Source organism: Anomalospiza imberbis, chromosome 8, assembly GCF_031753505.1.
Source record: "Anomalospiza imberbis isolate Cuckoo-Finch-1a 21T00152 chromosome 8, ASM3175350v1, whole genome shotgun sequence".
Lineage (NCBI taxonomy): Eukaryota > Metazoa > Chordata > Aves > Passeriformes > Viduidae > Anomalospiza > Anomalospiza imberbis.
The window spans coordinates 10,557,527-10,572,035 of NC_089688.1; the positions used below are offsets into that span (position 1 = coordinate 10,557,527).

Genomic DNA, 14,509 nt, shown 5'->3' on the forward strand with positions numbered 1-14,509 from the left:
ACCTTGTAAGACTATTTCTTACCAACATAACATATTTCATACATCTATTTCTCATAAGCACAAATTATCCAAAATACACATAACAAGTATCTGTTGCTTAATAATCTTATCTTTAAGCACCCTAATGTTATAACAGGGCAGGCACACCCACAAAGGAAACTCACTATACAGTTAGTCTAGGAAGATCTACATCAGCAATTTGACACTCATCTGCCTTCTCACTCTTTCAAAACCATTTTACTTCTGCAAATGGCTGCTTGGGCTTATCCACAAACCCTGTGGATTGTACATCCAGCAATCCAGCTAGCATGATACCAAAGTGGTTACCTGGAATCTCTCAGTGTCTCTGGATTGCTAAATACAAAAGGTAGTTGTACCCAGCTCTTCCATATTTGCGTGTTCCTTTACGAGATCGTCTACTGCAAGAGGTTTTATTCTCAAGAGCCAAAGTCCCACCGTTTAAAACCCATCTGCTCTGTGGATTTGGTTTGCTTCCTCACACACACTAGAGAGATAAGCTTGAACCACAACTCTTGCTCAAGTATTTCAGACAACTACAGCTGTTCAAAGTATCATAACTAAACCACCTCTGCAGAAATGCCACGCATAAGAAAAACACAACAAGCTGTAAATTCAGAGCAGGAGTGAGCACTTGCACAGCCCTCACATTCTGGACAGATGAGTGCTGCCTAAGACAGATGAGTATCATTTCAATCCTCTACTTCCTTGAGGCAAATGTCAGTGGAAGGTTTGCAAAGGAAAGGAAACAAGAATGCAGAATTTTCAAACACCTCCTAAGAAAATGTACTGTGCCACCCTAGCCATGCACAGACAGCATGCAAAAAACAAGCCTACACAGTAAATCAAACACAGACCATGGAATGGACAAGTGGACTGCACCCACATCTATGAGAAGGTAAACTAGGTTTTTGGGGGTTGTTTGTTTTGGGAGTTTTTTCCCCTAGAAAGGAATCTGCACCTGAGTACAAAAAACACTCCCACTTACAGAAGAAACAGAAGTTGGCTTTGAGAATCTCATCCCATCACTAGAGTGTGAATTAATACTTGAGCTTGGTATTTCTAGAGTTCAGATGTTGATTTCCATATAATTTTAACCAAACACTAAAAACAAGTCTTCTTCCTTCACTTTATAACTTCTAATGTGTACGGTCCGTTTAGAGCAAAAATCATTTAACTTTTGTTAAAGCAAAGGAAATTGCACTTTATTGGCAGTATAGGCAGTGACTGGAAAAGACCTTCCTACATGTGGCCAGTTGTACCACATAAAATGAGTTTTGTAACTTAATTACTGACCTTTGCAACCCATCCAATGTTACAGACAAAATTTAGGAACCTTTACAACTGTTATGAATCATAGCAAAGAACTCTTACTTAAGCACCGTTCTCATTTATCTAAGTCCACAACTGAGTGAATATAAGAAAAGGAACAAAGTGTCATTTTCCCAACTTAATTTCAGTTTCTAGCTCCAAACAGCAATTCGTATGTCAACAATCAACATGCATACACTTGTCCAAGTCACTCTGTCTGATGTGCCTGGGCAAGAGAGGGCACAAGAACAGAATCCCACTAATCTGAGCAGAGTTCAAGACCCATTTGTGTGAGTGTAATCCCATTTTAGAGCAATACACTAGCTGCCAGTGCAAATATATTCTCCAGATGCAGACACACCGAGGCCTCCACCACTGTTCTGCCTCCTCCCCCTGAAAAATTAGGAACATGGTAAAAGACAGGAGCAGCAACTGCAAAATGCACATAAGGAGCATTGCTTTTGCTGCTGCTACATCTGCAGCAGAGAAGGCAGTAAGTTGCATTTAGCTAGCACATCAATCAATTTTACAAAAACTAGGTTCTGTTAGACAAAGAGGCTTAAAATATAACCCGAGGCAAAAAGGCAAGCACATCATTTCACAACATAAAATACAAACATCACCTGAAGATTTACTTTTTGTTATGTTACCCTCCCTGGCATTAGACTTGTATTCAACTGTTCAGACCCAGCTTCACTGAAACAATTCACAGGAATAAGAGGATTAAAAGTATCCTTATTCATAAGCACTACTCCCCACCAACCTCACTATTGTGACCACCAGCTTGCAAGACATTTCTCAAAGCTTCAGACAACTTCTAAGATGCCCAGTCAATACAAATCACAGTATTTTAGCAGAATGAAAAAGTAAAATACTTTTTTCAACATACACACCTCTAAACACTCAGAAATGATGAGGGGTGAGAAATGATGAGGGGTGTATTACCAGTACTAGCAAGAAGCTGCCCTGTAACAGCACACAGCTCCTCAGACAGATATTAGCTTCCAAAACACCTGCCTATCTTAAGAGCTGATTTGGCTTGCTCTGTGCTTACCTTCATCAGAATTGTTTTGGTAGTTCTTGACAGACCACTGAACACAGTATGGCTGGTATGGGAGTAGCCTAATAAATCTGAAGTGCAGGTATGTGATTTTTTTTTCCCCCCTAACACTACAAACAAATGAAGCAGTCCACTCAAGACTACACAGCCACCTTCCCTGTGTTTATACTAAAAGCAGTCATGTTTCCTAACACAGAAGGCATCTGTTACCAGTACAGAAATCTGCTTGTCAGTAATTCACTTTGTTCACAGCACAGGCTGCATGGCTATGGTTAGGCAATACTAAAAACACTTGGAAGATTAAAGCAGTATGTGGGCAGCACAGACTAATAACGTTCTCTACTGTGTTTCAGACAAAGCAAGTCACATTGTGTCAGCTGACAGTTATCACCCACTCACAGCAACAGGAATTTATAAAAATTCAATACAGAGCCCTGCTGCTTTGGTAGAATATAATTTTGTCTTAGTGTTTACAGCTTTAGTGAGAGGGGGAAAAACAGTCATTCATCTAGAGGATACTGTCATTTCCAAAGCTTTTCAATACCCACAATTCCACTCTTACCTTCAAAATGCTACAGCAGTGATATTCCTAATGTATATTCCTAACTCTCATAAAACACATAATGTGATCTGTTGATTAATCTAATGTAGATATGCAGAGAAATCCTCACAGATAGGATGTTAAGTCTAGAACAACTTCAACAAAGTAATTTTCTAGATTTAGATCCAAAAATTATTTTAATCCTCCAGAGACGTTTACTTTACAACGCAAACCTAAGTCACAGTAAAATTCCAAGTTCAGCCGATACTGCCACCATATAGAGTCCTGATCCCCTTCCCTGCCCCTCCTAAAATCCACAACCATTAATCAACCTACTCAGTGGAGCAGATAGCCACACAGCAAACCACTAGCAAATCCTCAGCTCAATCCTGTAATCTGGTACCACACATCAAGAAGTAAACAGGTTTAAGCCTTCAATCTACCTTGCCAGAGCATGTACAAAGGCCAGCGTGGGGGCAAGTCAGGAGGTGGCAGGAGAACAAGCAAAAGCTTTCCCATGAGTGTGCCCATGGAAACACAGCAGCCCTCTAGCGCCAGCCTATACCAGCAGCACACCTGAAGCTGCTTTTACACACATGAAGCTGGGGAACAGGGGCACCACTGAGGCAAGAGGAAAACAAAAAGTCATTTGCCAAGCTGTTGGCTTCTCCACCACTGTTCATCAATACAAAGCATTACATCTATATGAAGCTGGTGAAGCAAATTGACAAAGAAGAATTTGCTGAGGAGCAAGAATTTTTAAAATACAGTAAGAGATGTACTCTGGTCTATGACTTGTTTTGATATGACTCAATTCTATTCCATCAAGACCAAATATATATCAAAAAGCATCAGCTCATTTAAGATATGGTGCCATTAAAAACAATTGTTATTCTTTGAAGGTGCTCAATCATTAGGGGTTTTTGTGAAGGTAAAAGGAAGCCTAATCCCTGACCAGGTAAAATTCAGAGATATTCTTAGGACCTTCTAAAAATGGAACTACTAAGAGGCATCTATAGATTGCTCTATCCACATCCTAGAGAGAAACTGACCACCAAAGGGGTCCTAATGTTCAGAACAGTATCTGTGTGCCATCCATCAAATCTTCACATGAAGAGGCTGAGCTGGTACAGCAAAAAGCAAGAGAAACTGACAGGATGTGATGCTCTTACAGGCTAACCTGCTCCTGAAAACAGACAGTGGTCCTGCTGATGACTCAGGAACTCCAAGTAAGCATGTGTCATTTCACAATTTTGTCTCAAAGAAACTCAGACCAGGTCCTCAAAAAGACCAGACAAGTCTCTCTTAAGGAACACTAGTATAGTTTATTTAGTTCTGCTGCAGTTCAGATGAGCAGAGAAACATTTGCTCTTTCTTACAGGAAACCTGAGGATTAATCAACAAACAGGTATTTTTTTAACCTGAAAGACTTATGATGAAAAGTAAATATCATTAATAGGTTATCCCTGTTTGGCCAGAAAAATAATAGCGAACAACAAATCTCAGAACTCAATGGAAAACATGGCCAAAGCCAGACAGAATTCTTAAGATATCATCTTTTGGGACCACTAAAAAACAATCCCTCAGAGAAGAACAAATCCCCAGCCTATCAGGAAGGGTTTCATGTTCCAGCAACCAGGGGTTAGTCTATTACTGCATCACAAACTACAACTTAGGAAAACTTGTCAGAAACACACACCAGTGTTTCCAAACCCCAAACAAGGAAGCAGTAATTCAAAAGAGCTCCACTCCAGGTCTCTATACCAAACACTCATTATGCTGCACTTTTGGCCAAGTCACTACTTCTATGTGGATGAGTTACATCCAAAACACCATGTAAGTGCTCAGAACCCAGAGTAACATTCTCAAAGTGGACATTCCACATTTTTGGGAATAAGTTACATGGTCATCAAGAACCTCTTCTGAACTCCCCACTTGACTAACCAATCCTATGGCATAAAAGCTCTACACTGCACAACTGTAATTCAAGGAGCTATTCAAGCTATGATTCATGTAACATTTTCAGCTCCATTTGATTTCTTAAACCAACAGAACTACACTAAAGACTTGCAAAAGGCAAGCAGAATTCAGTACTGCTCCCACAGCAATTCAAAATCTGTAACAGAGGAAAACAGCAGTTCTACCAATTTCACTTTTCACTGTTCTTCATGCAGAAGCTACAAAGGATACATTTGGCTGGCCTTGCTTCCATGTGAAGAAGTATTTATTCCTACTCAGCAAAAAAAAAAAAAAAAAAAAAAAAAAAAAAGCCAACAAAAAAAACCCACAAACCTACTACTACTAATATTAAAACAAGCTCAGCAAAACAGAAGTTCCAAAGAGTCCATATTTTCATTATACAAACCAGTCAGAATGCCAGTCAATGACAATGTACAACAGAAGTCTTGACAATGTAAATTCAAACTACAAATATTTTTAGTTGTTGGCACTAAGGAGAAACACAACTCAATTATTCAGAGAATTTCAGTACATTTATGCTAGTTCTGCCCCACTGACCTCAGGTTGATTGAAGTAGTAACTGAACAGATGAGGTAGTTTCTGCTTCAACATCCAGAGGCTCTAGACAAAAGGTATCAACTGAAAGGCAAGGATCTCTTACCTAGTTCAAGGAAAATCTGCTTGAAGTAGCTGACTGCAAACAAAGCATCGACTCCACATTCTGACTTAAAGCAAGAGATAGCACAGGGAACAGAGAGAAAAGGAAATGTTACATGTAAACTTCATCTAAAAACCAACAATTTTCCAAACATAAGGAGAATGCAGTGGAAGAGAGATGGATCCTTTTGTAAGATATCAATCCCTTTACTAATATTTAAGAAATGCAGAGAAGAGCAGGAGCAGAGGATGTAGGGCCTTCACTGATCTTATCCTCAAAAACATCATTGGTTAAACCTCTGGAGTTAAAATTCAGTTGGATTACACCAAAGTAAGTGAAAACAACACAAGACACTACCACTACAGTTCAACAGATCCCTCATTAACATCTTAGAAAAGTTTAGAAAAATATTTTGCGACTATGAAAACTTTCTTTAATAAAGCTATTGACCATTTTTATCTGAATAGGACCTTGCTGTGCTGCAATTTATTCACTATACACAATATGCCACAAGTCACGCTTCCCTTTTACTTCACAGCACGTCCAAGTATTGGGAAACACATAGAAGCCAGTTAATTATTCTGAGCAGGAATTTATCCACCCCAGGGTGCAAAACCTGTCAGAACAAGTAACCAGAATAATTGTAGCTGACCCAAACTTCCCAGTTGCTTTCTACTATCTCTTATGAGAGCAGATACACACCAACTCTCTGTAGCATCAACAGATGCAAGGCAAAACTCAAAGTCTTAATGTAAAAGAAGAATGTAATTTCATTTTTTTCCCTTCTAACAGAAGGTTTTGGAAGCCTTACAAAGCAAATATCTTATCTGAGGAGCCAGAACTTCCAGTTTGGGAAATATTTTTACTTCTATTTAGTAATCCAACAAGAACCTATTTCATACACTTTGTCTGCTCCCTCCCATACCTCCACACAGACCAGGTTTCAAGAACTGAATGGGCCCCTCCTTTTGCTACACCACTTCATAGCATAAAAAAAGACAGGAAGCCACCATCTTTCTCTGCTGACAAAAACACTCTTTCTTCAGGGAACATCCTCAACTTTTATACATATTGTGACTTTTCTCCACTTTCAGGAATGCCACTTGTTTTCAGTCTCCAGTTATATTTCAGTCTAAAAGAATATATCTTCATTTTCTCATTTCATAAGAAAAACCCGAGAAGAAAGTGATGAGCATATAATTTGCTTTGGGTTTTGCGGTTTGTTTCCTTAAAAATGTTCCTTGCTTTGCATACAATGTGCAGTCTGTCTACATCCACACCATATTTCTTAGCCTTCACAGTGAACACTCCTATGTATGAATTTGTATATATAAATGTATCTATTGCATATAATAAAATTTATTATTTATTTTAACACTTTAAATCAGATCAAGGTATTTCTTAGTTTAAAGAAATTTAAATTCCAGGGTTGAAATCTGATCTCCAGTAATGAGGATGCTAAGTAATGACTGCAATATCTGGATAATACTAGCTACATTCACCACTTGCTCTGTTTAAACAATGTTGACACCATCTCACAGAAACCAGATGGGGAGTTCAATCCACAAAACCTCTTTTTTTCCTCCCCTCCATCCCCAGTTACCAGGGTCTATGCATTCAACACCAGAGCAATGCTCATTTCAAATGAGGCACCAGGGAAGGCTACTTTTTGAGGAAAGGCATGGGGGGCTTGGGGACAATGCCCTCAAAGCTTTCTTTTGCTGCCCTCCACCTCCAGCAGCTGCATTCATAACAACCAGGACAGCCTCATTTTACTTGCCAAGGACTACAATCACCAGCTTTCCAAGCCACAAGAGAAGATGGCTCTTTGTGGCCACGTAGACAGCTCAACCACTGTGTAATTTCTCTCTTTACCTCCTTTCTGGTAAAGAAACACACCCGTGAAACTTGCAAAACCCAACTAGAAGATAAACTTCTAAGGCAGCACTGGAAAATCTTAAAGATGTGACAAAACAGACTTCACCAATGGCTCACAATCCCAGCCACTTCAGCAGAGTCAATGTCTCAGCCCAAATACACAGGAACAATTAATGCTTCGGGAATTATAGCAAGTCAGTTTGCAGAGCACCCTGCACATGCTACCACAGCACAGGGAAAAGAGTAAAAAGAAAAAAAACAATGCTGCTTCAGGACAAGCCCATGCTTGAACAACTCCAGTCCTTCCCCCCAAAGCCAGTGCTCTGGCAGGTCGTGAGAAAGCCTCCACTGTCTCGCCCAAAGTCTCTGTATCCGCCCCGGGGAAGGAGGAAAAACAGGCTTTCCACCTCTCAAGATGATGCCAAGAACAACACTGTGCCATTAAGAGATCAGGGCAACAAAGGCTGCGAAGGGATGCAGTCACTGCTCCTTCCAACACAGACCTCAGTCTCTGCAACAGCTAATTACAAACATGCCAGCAGAATTAGAAGGTGCAGAGCTTAGACTAACACTTCCTAACCTGTGCCTTCAGTAAAATGAGAAACATAGCTCCTGATGGAAACAACATGACAACACAGGAAACTGCCACCTGAATGGGCTGACAGTACAGTGTGACTGGCTACACAAGAAGCACAGCCCAGATAAAACAACACCACAGAGCTGAACTACACCTTCCCTTCTCACTTGCCCCAGCTGGACAGGCTCTTTTAGCTGAACACTCCCCTGTTTTGCAGGAGCAGACCACTGCTATGACCACTCAATCAAAATATACTTTGCAAGCTCAGCACGAAGGACACTTGGCAAAGAAAGCTGCCTTGCTGTCTTCCAAGAGTCATCTCACCAATTGCTTTCCAAGAGTCATCTCACTAATTGCCTTCCATTAGTTTCAAGTCAGACAACTCTTCTGATGAACCCTCCTCCTCCACAGGCTTGCCACGCAGCCAAACTGAAGTAACTCAGTACTCAGGGCAGGGTAGAAAGCTTTGCTGTTTTCACCCTTTATTCGATAGAGCTACACCACTGCAGGCATATTTCTCCCCCCATGAAGTCCTTCCCTGAGCACCATCTAATAACCAGCTGTTGAGGGAAAAGCAATATGCATCCAAAGAACAGCTCCATACCCTGACAGTCAGAAGGCTGCTGTCACGTAAAGACCAAAGTCCAACCTCTCAGGTGTCTTCCTTCAGATCCAAGTCACTTGAGGCTATTCCCTTTGTTTTCTACTCCATAAGTATCTAGATGTCAGTGAATGTATTTCAGCATTTTATGCCCCAAAGCAAGAGTACACAACTTGCCAAGCTGAACAAATGAGGTTTTTAAAAAATATTAAAATTTACAGCATTCCAAATACTCTGCTTCATCCTGTAGCTGCAAGGACAGCAACTCAAACACCTGACTTTGTTACCGTCAAGTCCATCAATTATTTAGAGAAAGCTCCTTTCCAGAGAGACTCAAGTATCCATTATTTAGTCTTTGAGCAGGAAACAAAAACAGTTAAAAGAGGAAAAGAGATTTCTGGAAAGGGCTGTTGGGCCACATAAACATATTTGGGCTTGTACACAACCAACCTGCCTGAAACAGAATGAGAATGCTAAAATAAAACCCCTAAAGCCAAAAGCTCTCGTGCACACACAAGCTCATCAAGTGCCAGAGCCAATTAGTGCCAAAGAGCCCAAACTACATCAGGGGTGTCAGGACAGCTCTTCCCATGGAAGACCTTTATCAGTTAGGTATAAATGCCTGTTCTCTAGCCCGGGAACATAAAACATGAAGAAGCTCTTTTCTAATACCACAGAAGCTCTTTTACAATACCAAGACAACATTCAACAGTAGTTACTACAGAGATCAAGGGGAAGCAAAGCCCTCTGTTTATCACACCCTTGCCTTTCCCACTCAGGTTCAGATTAAGGATGAAGACAGGCCTAAGATTTTCAGCTTTTGCACAGCTTCTAAAGACAATGACACAGAAAGAGGTCTCAAGAAGTACAGATAAAGCATTCACCTTGGATAAGAGCAGAAATTCTTCCACCCACATGTATCATACATAAGCTGTGGTATAATTAAAAGGACAAAACACTGTTGCTTGGCTCCCAAAGAGTTGAAAAAAGACAGGAAACACTGAAGCAAAACAAGTGCTGATCCCTCCCCCCTGCCAAAAAGGGGCTGAGGCACACTTTGGACCAGAAGAGAAAATAAACCTATTTTTAAACCCAGTGAAGAGCTCTGGGTTTGGATATAGTTCCTGCTGTGGCCAGAATATTTTATTTTCATTTGTTAAAGGTTTTCTGCACAAGTGATAACAGAATTCACATGTGAATAATCAAGCAGAAGTGAACAGAATTCACGTGACTAATCAAGCAGAGTGGTTCTTCTATCTGAGACCTTCAGTTCCAAGAGTTATGTCAGATTGGCCAAAAAGTTTAGCAAGAGCCCGGCCATTCAAGGTAACTGTTTTAACTGCAAACATCACAATCTCTTATGCAGTCAATTTTTAAGGATCACCACTTTTGCAGGTGATCCTCAACACCTGTACTATGCTATTAACCTCACCTGTGACATTCCCAAAATAGAAGAATTTGCCCAACAATGATTTTTCAGCTGACTATCTGAAAGCAGATTTTATCCAGAATAAAGTTGTTTTACAACACAAAAAGAAGTTCAAATATAACATTCAGCTATAGTTAAGTAGTTAAAGTGTGCATTTAAAATAAAGTCATCAGAGCTTAGATATTTCAGCCCCTCCCCTTCTTTTTAGATGACTGAATCAAAATTCAGATTTCTGTATTCTTGGGAAGATCCAAACTGTTACTCTTTAAAACCCACTCATATCTAACCTTGATAAGCTTTAGTCTGACTATCTCTGACATTGTTCTTAACCTTCATGAGATACTTTTGTCTGAGCATGAGCAAAGGAATCAAAGAGAAGGATCCTGTCCTGGTCCAAACTGTGCTGGGGGCTGAAGGCAGCATCAGCAGCTCCACCCAAGCCACCAACAGCAGAGCTTTGGAAGAGCCAGAGACTTTAGGACCGGGCAATACCAGAGAGGAAGACAGATGACCATACTTTGGATCTAGAATATAACCTTTGCATCTAGAATTAACTTCAGCTTAATTCCCCCTTAGTAACACCCTGCACCATCTGAGCTACTTCAGCTTGAAGCAAAATGCAAACCACAGCATGTCCGTGGATTTTGTGAATTGCAGCCCTCTTCGCTTTAGAGATGTACCACAGGTGGCAAAGCATGAAAGTCTGTTTTACCAAAAAACAGGAAGTTTTGACACAGGAAGCCATAAAGCAAAGCAACAAGGCACAGAGAGCTCACAAGTAAAGTGTGCCTGAAATCCACATATTTTTCCATACCCCACCCAGGTGAAATTTTTGTAAAAGAAAAGAAAAGTAAAGGGAGGATCTGTGGAACAGTTTTGACAATCGCTCTGTGAACTCCACTTCCCCTCACATACACCCCAGTGAGAATCCTGAACTAACACAGGAGATCAAAACAAGAGTTTAATTTATTCACACTTATCAGTGCTCAAACTGTGCCACACCTAATCCACAATGAGAAACTTGATAGACTATGAGAATCCATTGTAGCAGTTTGTCAGCAGAAAAATTCCTCTTTTTCCAAACACCCACTTAGAGGTAATGGCACATTAGTAGCCACACACTAAAGCTTCATAAGCTAAATAAAAATACCTTTTAAGAAAATCAGAAGTCAGCCTCAAAACAATCCAATATTCCTCAGTTATTCATTAGAAAGATACAATAAACTCATTCATCATCCAGATATAACCAAATTCATAAGACACCATGTCAACAATTTTCTTGCTACACCCAAGAGCAAAAAGTTGTGCCTTCAATACCAAGGAAAGTATCCCAATCAAACAGCCTCTTAGAGCTGAGAGCAAGGGCTTTTTATGGTCCTTTCATTAAGTATTACAAGACCTAACGCCTGTAAAAGGCAGCCCAGAGCACACTCCCTTGCAGTCCTGTCAGGTATGTTACCCATGTGAATGCTCTGCACAGACACTGCTCCCAGCAAAAGATCACACTTTTTCCTTCTTTTCTGCCACCCTCCTGCTTCCCACAAGGAGGCAGGAAGGACAGGAAAGAGGCTTTATACAGGAAACAGTAAGATTAGCTTGTCTACAATGCACTAAAAGTCAAAGTCCGTGCCCAGAAACAAGAACAAGACTTAAGTGAGTTTTCTTCTGATTTGGGGACTGGAGATAAGGCGACAACCAAAGGAAGCTACAAAGAAAGATAACTGGATTGACTTACACAAAAAAAAAAAAAACACTCAGAGCACACACCACCCAGAAAATCAGCTTTCCATGACTGCGATTTAGACACAGACTGCACCTTCAGCAAGTCCACCTAGGAACAAGATCAACAAACATAAAACAATGCCAACTGCACATTGTTTTTTCAATATAAACTTACAAACTTTTTGAAAGCTATTTCTAAAATTTCCTGTTTCAGTGGCATTATAGTTTTGAACAAGACAGCCTTCTAAGGATGGGCAACAACACTATATTCCATCCTCCAAGAACAGAGCTAAAAGGATATAGATCACACCCTAAAAGTACTTTCAGTGTCATTAACCAAAGGATAAAGAACACCACTCTACCGAACAAAAGTGTCCTGAACGCCTCTATAAAAAAAAAAAAAAAAACAAAACACACAAACCAAATCAAAAGCTGCAAAGCAGTTTCCACCACAGCTCGTTCCTACTTCACACCAATGACCAGACTTGAATTCCCACCAGATCCCTTCTCTCTGTATACAATTCTTCTATCAAGCAGATAGTGCTAGCACCTCAACCCTCCACACCAAAAGCATGTCAAGTTTCACATATTTATTGTGAGTATAAAGTGTCTCAGTACCAATGCCTTACTCCCTGCTGGAGATAGCCAGAAAAGATGGAGCATCTCACCAGAGAGCACTTATGAACAAGACACCGTGTGCTTCCATTCTCTAGGAACTGCTTTCCTTCCGTTTTATCCAGAGTTCTAGGTCACAAGGCTTATGTCACTGTAACAAACAAGCAAAAACCCAACCAAACTAAAAAGCGGTGCTGGAAGAATTTTGTCCTACCAGTTATTTTAAAAGATCCTTCACACCTCCACCACCGCCTCCTTGGAAGATCCATCAAAAAAAGGAAAAAACACCCAAACAAGTAGCTTCTTTTACAGCATGGGTTAGGCTTCTTTGTGGGCTTTTACTCCTTTCTTTTTTTTATTCAGAATGTCTCAAAATGAAACCGCTAAATCAACATAGAGCACGGAAGATAAAGCAAGAGCCAAAGCAAAACTGACCATAGAGCATCTCCTCTGGTACTCCCGCGCTCCACAGCCGGGCCTGTTCCGGCAGGAGGCTGAAAGGGTGCCAGAGAGGTCGCTCATTACCACAGCCGACAGGCAATTAAAGTTAAAATATTTTAAAAATTAAGTTACGGGTCTCAATCCTTACACCCACTGCGCCGCTGCCCCCTCTACACAGCCTGGGCTCGGGCAGGGTCTGGCAGCAGCCGGGGCGACGGCGGAGAACGGAGACAGCAAACCGACCGCAGCACTCCGAAAGGCCTTTTTCTACTGTTTTGTGTTATTATTACTATTTTTCTCCCTCGTGGCACCTCAACGAGACAAGCCAGCGTGAACTCCCAGAGGAAGCCTCACCCGGCCTCTCCGGCTTCCTTTAATGGACAAGGACAATGGCAGGGGCTCGCCGTAGCCCCGCGCTGCCGGGAAACTCAGGCAGCCGGGGGCTGCTCCCCGCCCGGCTCGCCGGCCCCCAGGGGATGCTGCAGGGAGCACACTGCTCCGGGGAGAGGGAGCAGGACTGCCGGCGTTTCAAGACGGGGAGAGCAAGGGGCACGCCGGACCCCGGGGCAGCCGGCGGGCCGGGGCGGGCAGGGACTCACCGGGGCAGCAGCCTGCTCGCTGAGTTTCGCCGAGCCGGGCGGAGGGCGAGGCGGCGGTCGGCGTAGGTCCCGCTGCCTCAGCTAGTCCATGGACACGGCGGCGCTCCCGGAGCCTCCTCCCCGCGTCAGCTCGGCCGGTGCGCCAGGCGTGCCCGCCAGGCGTGCCCCTGCGCCGAGCCGCCCCGCCGCCCTCCCGCCGGGCCGAGGCAGCGCGGAAATGAGTGTCCCGGCCACGCCCGCTCCGCACGCCGCCGCGCTCCACACAAAGGGGCGTGCAGGAAGCCCAGCTCTGCCTCCGGACCCCGCGGTTCCCGCCGGCTTCTCCCGCTGTGAGCCCCCGGCAGGCGTTCCCCCCGAGCACCCCCGGGGCCGGGCGGAGGCTGCGGGCGCCGGCGGCCCCCGTCCCTGGCGGTCCCTGCCGCAGCCCTGCGAGCGCGGCCCCTCGGCGAGGCCCGCGGCTTCGTTGTCTCGGCCTCGTTCCGTGGCCGGGTGGCCGCGTCCCCCGCCCCGGCCCTGCGTACGGGGCTCAGCCCAGCCCGCCTCGGCTGCGGGAGGGAGCGGGCACGGCCCGCGGCCGCGCCTCTTACCCCGCGGGGCTTCGGAGCACGAACCGGCGTGTCAGAGACAGCACATGCTGAGCGATACTGAAGGCACGGTCGAGCCTACCTGGAGAGCCGGAAGGCGAAGGAAAGACATAAAATAAAACGACCCCGAAGAGTACTTTGAGCCTTCAGGCGTCCCAGAGCTTTTACACCTTCCGAGAGAGACGCGGAGAAGGCGGGAGGGAGGTGGAGGGAGGGCTGAGCTGTTGAAACCCGTGTAGTTAGCGGGTGATCGCTCCCACCTGAGGCAGCCACCGCCTGGCAGCTGGGAAGTGCTCCCCTGCCGTCTCGCTTGGCTCCCAACCTCCACGCTCCCCTTCTGTTCCCTTTCTACACCTTGAGATCTCTCTTGACACAGGGAAACATTGCTGTCACCTTTGTTATAAGTAAAAATTTATCAAGCCAAATTTAATATTTAATAAACAATAGATTTTTATTACGCGACTGAAATTCGGTCCGAGATAGCCACTATCCAATCAAAAAGGCCAGTGCCGAGCC

At 43.3% G+C, this 14,509-nt stretch overlaps 1 protein-coding gene across 3 annotated transcripts in view; it reads right to left on the reverse strand.

Annotated features, from left to right (window-relative positions):
• TSPAN14 (tetraspanin 14) overlaps window positions 1–14,212 on the reverse strand; it is a 35,424-nt gene extending 21,212 nt beyond the window's left edge. Inside the window, exon 1 of one of the 3 annotated variants that reach the window (XM_068197301.1) lies at window positions 14,076–14,212. The gene's annotated coding sequence lies outside the window, so the exon portion shown is untranslated. Of the gene's footprint in view, window positions 1–2,383; window positions 2,409–13,409; window positions 13,574–14,075 lie in introns of those variants that run through there. The other 2 variants (XM_068197300.1, XM_068197302.1) reach the window with 2 other exon arrangements.
• Between the last annotated feature and the right edge of the window lie 297 nt (window positions 14,213–14,509).